The 6,000-nt window shown below is 39.4% G+C and overlaps 1 protein-coding gene across 4 annotated transcripts in view; it reads right to left on the minus strand.

Moving 5' to 3' along the window:
• SOAT1 (sterol O-acyltransferase 1) overlaps positions 1–5,755 on the minus strand; it is a 42,267-nt gene extending 36,512 nt beyond the window's left edge. For 2 of the 4 annotated variants that reach the window (XM_087890133.1, XM_087890132.1), the window contains exons 1-3: positions 5,625–5,755; positions 4,319–4,490; positions 2,684–4,213 (exon numbers count right to left, since the gene is read on the minus strand). The gene's annotated coding sequence lies outside the window, so the exon portion shown is untranslated. Of the gene's footprint in view, positions 1–1,391; positions 1,436–2,683; positions 4,214–4,318; positions 4,491–5,624 lie in introns of those variants that run through there. The other 2 variants (XM_060690134.2, XM_087890134.1) reach the window with 2 other exon arrangements.
• Positions 5,756–6,000: the final 245 nt, after the last annotated feature.

Consider the following 6,000-nt stretch of genomic DNA (forward strand, 5'->3'; position numbering starts at 1 on the left):
CAACATAGGTATGTGTGGTTCACATGTCAAATGTAGTTTGCAGTATTAGATTTTGGCCTTCCTGGATACAACTACAGTAATTGCATCTTATTCAACAAACCATTTATCAAACAATGGTAGGATTCTCACTGGAATAAAAATGAAAATATTCATAGCACTGATAGAATTTATGCAGAACTAATGCATCATTTTTGAAATGCAGTATGCTCTACTATAAGTCTAATGTATTAAAGGTCATTTAATATATTGAATATATACAATATTTTTCAATATTTTCAGAGTATCCATGCTTCACTAGGTAAGTCACTTATTATCACTATTTTTATCACTGCAAATAAGAATTGATATTAGATGAAATATAAATTAAATACATTCAGTCTTATGTTCTGTTCCATTCAGTCTTAGCTATACTTGTACAAGATGCATTCAGTTTAAAATGTTTTAATCAATGAATTAATCTAAGTATATAATTTATACTATACTAAATATAGTTCAAATGTTTCTTAACTCATTTGTTGCAGTTTAAATATGCAATGCTCAATTTTAACTTTTATTCAAAGCAAATAATTTTTAAACCTAAAAATATACTAAAATTTTCAAAACTATTATTGCTATTCTATTTTTTAAAGTATTTATGCAAGATGAAACATCTTTTGTTTGCATACAAATGCTAATCTGCTGTGACCCAACCAATCTTTAGCTGTAGCACCCCGTCCAGATTTAGTAATCTCAAATTTCTGCAACCCCTTAACTTGATTAAGGGAAGTGACAGCTGTATTCTCCAATACATTTGAAAGGCATCAGGCTGAGATCACTGGATGAAGATGATGATAAAAGATAAAATATTGTGCAACTAAAAAGAGGAGAAGAAAGCTACTGCGTTCACCACAAAAGAACTAGATTCAGGAAGTATCTATGTTTGACAAACAACAGAGAAGAAAGTGTGACAAAGTGCACTAGAAGGCACTGATCATATGATCAGAATGCAGAAGGAAATGAGAATGTTGAATTTAAGTTTAGACTACCGGAGGTCATTAGTCGGTTTTCAAACTCCTAAAATTGAAGTGTTAAAAATCAATAGTGTTCAGGAGGGCCATTTCTTTAATAGTAGTAAAAAAAAGGAGGGAAAGTAGATTGGAACAGCTTAAGAAAATATTCTCTTCAGCAAAAGCAAATCTCATCACTTCTCCACTAGAAATGGATCCAAGAAATGAGAAAGCATTTTGACCTAGGTCCAATTCTTTTCAGCAGTGCCAGTTCACCCAAATTCCTCCAGTCATCCCATTTACAGGCAGACTGTCTCAGCTAGGATTTCCTATACTCTCCAACCACACTTCTCTTTTCAGTCCATCGTAGCTGAATTATTTTTGAGGTACAATAGTAAAACATACCTTCTAGTTACCCTTGTCTCTATTGGTTTTCAGGAGAGTAACCCCTACAAAGTATAAAATGGTACTTTAAAAAGCAGATTTAATATGGTATAAACTTTCTTCACTCATATCCACTTCAACAGTCCCACTGTTGTATGAAATAGAAAACCAAGTAGCTGTGAAATGCAGAATACATAGTGGGCAACTGAGCCAGAACTTCATTTTCTCACAAACTATGTTTTATACTAACGTTTGATACCTCTATTCATTTATCTTTCCCACCTACAAAACAGAGGAAAACAGTTTGGAAATTTGCAGAAACAGATTCTATTTCAACAACATTTATGCCATAATAAATTTATAAGCCTTTTAAATATCATAAGAAGCACAAGACAGTGTAAATAATGCTCCTGACTCCTATTTTCTCCCCAACAATCCTATGTGGTAGGATAACCTGAGAGTGACTAGCCCAAGTCATTCAGTTAGCTTTTAATTACAGAAGTGCTTTACCAATTTTCTTAATCTTCCCAATCTGGCTAGAAAAAACCAAAATTGCCAAGTGATTTCTCACCCATGCACTACATCTTCACTACAGTACATGCACTACCATGCACTACACCTACACTAGATCTTGCTGGTAGGTGCAATTTTAGCTTTCTTCAATTTAATGCCATGAAGATACGATGGGCCAGTTCCATCATCCCCAGATGGCAGAGAGAGATGGGCTGTCTAAAAATGATGATCAGACTGGCTATCCAGAAGAGCCAGAGAGCACCCCCACCCCACCCCCACTTCCTAGGAAGGTGACTGAATGTACACTATGCACCCTACAATTCTGAAATCAAGGAAGAAGCCACAGGGTACTTTTCTTTCATCTTGTTCTCTTTTCATCCACGACTCCCATGAAGTCCCGTTCCTTCTATTCTGGATCCTTGATGGAGGGAGTCAAGATTGCACAACCCTCCACCAATCATGTGTACAAATCGGAAACGGGCAAGAGAACATCAGAGAACCAACTCAACCTGAAAACTCAGGGCTGCTGAGGGTATCATCCTGCCCTACGCCGTTCCTTGAGAGTACATTCCGTTGAAATTAACAGAGGAATCCCCCCGTGGAGCCGAAATAGACCGGGTAAAGGCGCAAGCTCCCCGGGGTTGGATGCTACAGGTCTCAGCCCCCTTAACCACAAGGGGAGGAAGCGGCCCAGCTCCCCTCGCTTCCTGTCCCCTTCGCCCCTGCTCCGCAATGCCTTGGCGGGATAAGGAGAGGGGAGTTCAGCCACCTCAGCCTCTCTCGCCTCCCCCATTCCTTACCTTGTGAACCACTAGCTACCTCTCTCCACTGCGCTTCGTCTCCAGCTTTGCGCTTTTCACCACGATGGAGAAAAACAGGCGTCCGCCGTGCGTTTTTCTACTCCGCTGCCTTCGTCACTGAGGGGGCGGAGAAACCCACTCAAGAAAAGGACGAGTGTCGCCGCTGCCCATTGGCTGTGAACCGCAGAAGCGGTCTGGTTGCGCCAAGCTCCCGAATCCGGGTCCGGGTGTTCCTCAGCTCGAGGGGGCGGGCAAACTACTACCTGCCAAGGGAGAGGGTGGACGTCTTAGCTGCTGTCGGGCCCCCCTCTTTTGGGGAATAGTCTGGCGGAAAAGGAAGCTCTTTCAGCGCACAGGCCCAGAGGCAATCGCCTCCCTGAACTCCTATCCAAATGTATCCTGAGTGAAACGAATGAATTAGTATTAGGATATATATATTCTGGTGACTCACAATTTGTAGTTTTCCTTTAATCGACGTGGCTAAGCCACTTGGGCATTATATCATTCTTCTCTTTCTCACCCACGGAGTTTTGCTCCCAGGACTTGCATATATATTCAGAGTTGTCAAATAAGATGCTCTTGAGTCAGCTTGAGGTCTGACGTCAAAGGTGCACCCAGCCTTTCCAAGATAGTTCACGGTTCTGGAATTCCCCAAAGGCTTCCCATTCAACCCCGCTTTTCTAACAAGACCAGGAAAAGTGAGCTTGGTGTTTGGATACTTATGGTTGAAACACAAGTTAAGGCTGATCAAATTCATTCAGCCTCTAAGGGTAAACATGATTAGTTACTTCAGTATGACTATGTGAACACAGCCTATGGCATTGACTTAACTCTGGCCAGAGTTTTATTGGGTCCACATGTCATTCAGCTTCAGCCTATTTTGTACAAAGTGTTGGGCTAAAATATGGATAGCTCAAGGTGACAATTCTTATCAGCCACAACAGGTGGTTGGATTACAACTCTTTCATCTGAGCTGGATGGGGTAATGTAGTTTAATGTAACTGGAGGACACCAGAATGGTGAAGAGAGGGCTAAGGCAGTGAAATGCTTTTATTTAGCTTGTGGCAAAGTTGCAAATGCTAAACATTATGTTAAATGTACAATTAGGGTGTATTAGTTTATATGCCATCTAATCAGATGTTGATGACTATTACATTTTAGGTTAAGTAATCTGGCCCAAATAAATGCAATCTTATCAGCAACGTCTGTCTTTGGAAAATTCTGTGTTGCAATGTTCTTGAGTAATCTTTCATGTCAGTGTTTTTCACCATCCAAGAATGTATATCTTGACAAGAAAAATTGGCTGTTTTCATCAAGCTTTATACAAACATCTGCTTCAAGTCAAATAATTTAATCTGTAGTTAATTACTTTTAACAAAAAAGGGAAAGAAGAAAAGTAATGGATTCTGAAATTTCTTTTAACACTAGAAACCAGGAAATGGTGAGTTCTAGTCCTGCTTTAGGCATAAAAACCAGCTGGATGTCCTTGAACCAATCACTCTCTTGATCCAATTCACCTCAGAGGGTTTGCTTGTGGAGAAAACAAGAACAAAAAGGATTATTAGGTATGTTTGTTGCCTTGAGTTATTTATAAAAAATAAACATGGCATAAAAATTTAATACATAAATAAATACCTTAATTTTAGGTCTGTGGGTCACATGATCTTGAAAGAAGGTGGAGGGGCTTGAAATGGAGCATTCTAATTTTTCCAGCATTTGCTCTGCTACCTCTCCTATACACTAAGAATGCATTAGGCAATTTCTTCTCTCTGCAATCTCCAGCCAGATCTCCATTTTTAAAGTGTATCTGTGTGTATTTTAAGAGTTTTTTTTTATTGAACTAGAAAACAAATACAGAAATATAACAGAGAAAACGGAAAAAACAACTCAGAAAACACTTAAAGAAAAAAAATAAAAAACATTGTCAAAGAAGTGACTTCTGCCCTTCTTTATAGCAGTTACAAACTTGTTATCCTAAACCTGCTGCAATTACATCAGCACTAACCCATTTTCAAACAATTTTTTTTAACCACCCCATTTTCAAACAGATTTTCTCCCCCAAAAAGAAAATTTGGTCCTCTTCTACTTAGTTTTCAGTTATCCTCTTGACACACAAGTAAACTAAAGAGTCCTGAGCAACTTTATATATTGTAATTTCTTTCCAACATTCCATTGGGGTACAAAGAATGTTTTAGCATTTTAGACTCTCAATTTAAAAGTGCTTAATATTCCAATAGGGGGGATATTAAAAGCCAACAAAACTTAATGATATGTAAAATATAGCATTCGTTGTTAGAAGGAAGCATTGCCCTTTTAGAAAGAAACTTCACAAATAAAAAATGCTGCCCTTCTACCTGTACATCCTCTATGCAGATGGAACTTCCTAAATGTGAAATAAGTTTAGAAAAAGGACTCTAGTAAAAAAGAAATCATGAAGCATGATAAATCAGGGAAAGTTGTCCAAATTCCAGTGAAGGTCTCCATTGTTGTATTAGAAAAGATAAATGCTTCTTTATTTCTGCTTTCTTCCAAGCCAGGGCATTTCCTAGGACTGGAGACAGATTGAAATGTACTAACTTTTGTGTTTTCCAACATGGGAGAAGCAACCATTTCTTTTGTTCCTGAATATTAGGCATAACTCAGGGGTGGGTTTTACTTACCTTTACTACCGGTTCACAACCGGGCCATGCGCTTCTGCGCATGCATAGAAACTTCCTGATGATGTTGGGGTCGGTGGGCAGAACCTCCCACCAGTTTTACTACCAGTTCTATAGAACCGGTCCGAACCAGGGGCAACCCATCACTGGCATAACTGAACTCCAATAATACAATGAATTTAGTCAATAATATCAAGTTTTAGGCTTGTTGAATCATAGATTTCATATCAGAAATATCTGGATGTATGTTGGGATATTCTTGCTTTTTTTCCCCCATTCCTCACCTTTGGTTGTTGTTTGTTGTGAAATCGTGTCCGACCCATCGCGACTCCATGGACAACATTGCTCCAGGCCTTCCTGTCCTGTACCATCCTCTGGAGTCTATTTAAGCTCACTCTGACTCCATTCAGCCACCTCATTCTCTGCCATTCCCTTCTTTTGCCCTCAGTTGTTCCCAGAATTAGGCTCTTCTCTAGTGAGTCCTTCTCATTAGGTGGCCAAAGTATTTGAGTTTCATCTTCAGGATCTGGCCTTCTAAAGAGCAGTCAGGGTTGATCTCCTCTAGGACTGACTGGTTTGATTGCCTTGTGGTCCAAGGGTCTCACAGGAGTCTTCTTCAGCACCATAGTTCAAAGGCCTCAATTCTTTGGTGCTCAGCCT

Source organism: Pantherophis guttatus, chromosome 3 (assembly GCF_059756535.1).
Source record: "Pantherophis guttatus breed Tessera chromosome 3, ASM5975653v1, whole genome shotgun sequence".
Taxonomy (NCBI): domain Eukaryota; kingdom Metazoa; phylum Chordata; class Lepidosauria; order Squamata; family Colubridae; genus Pantherophis; species Pantherophis guttatus.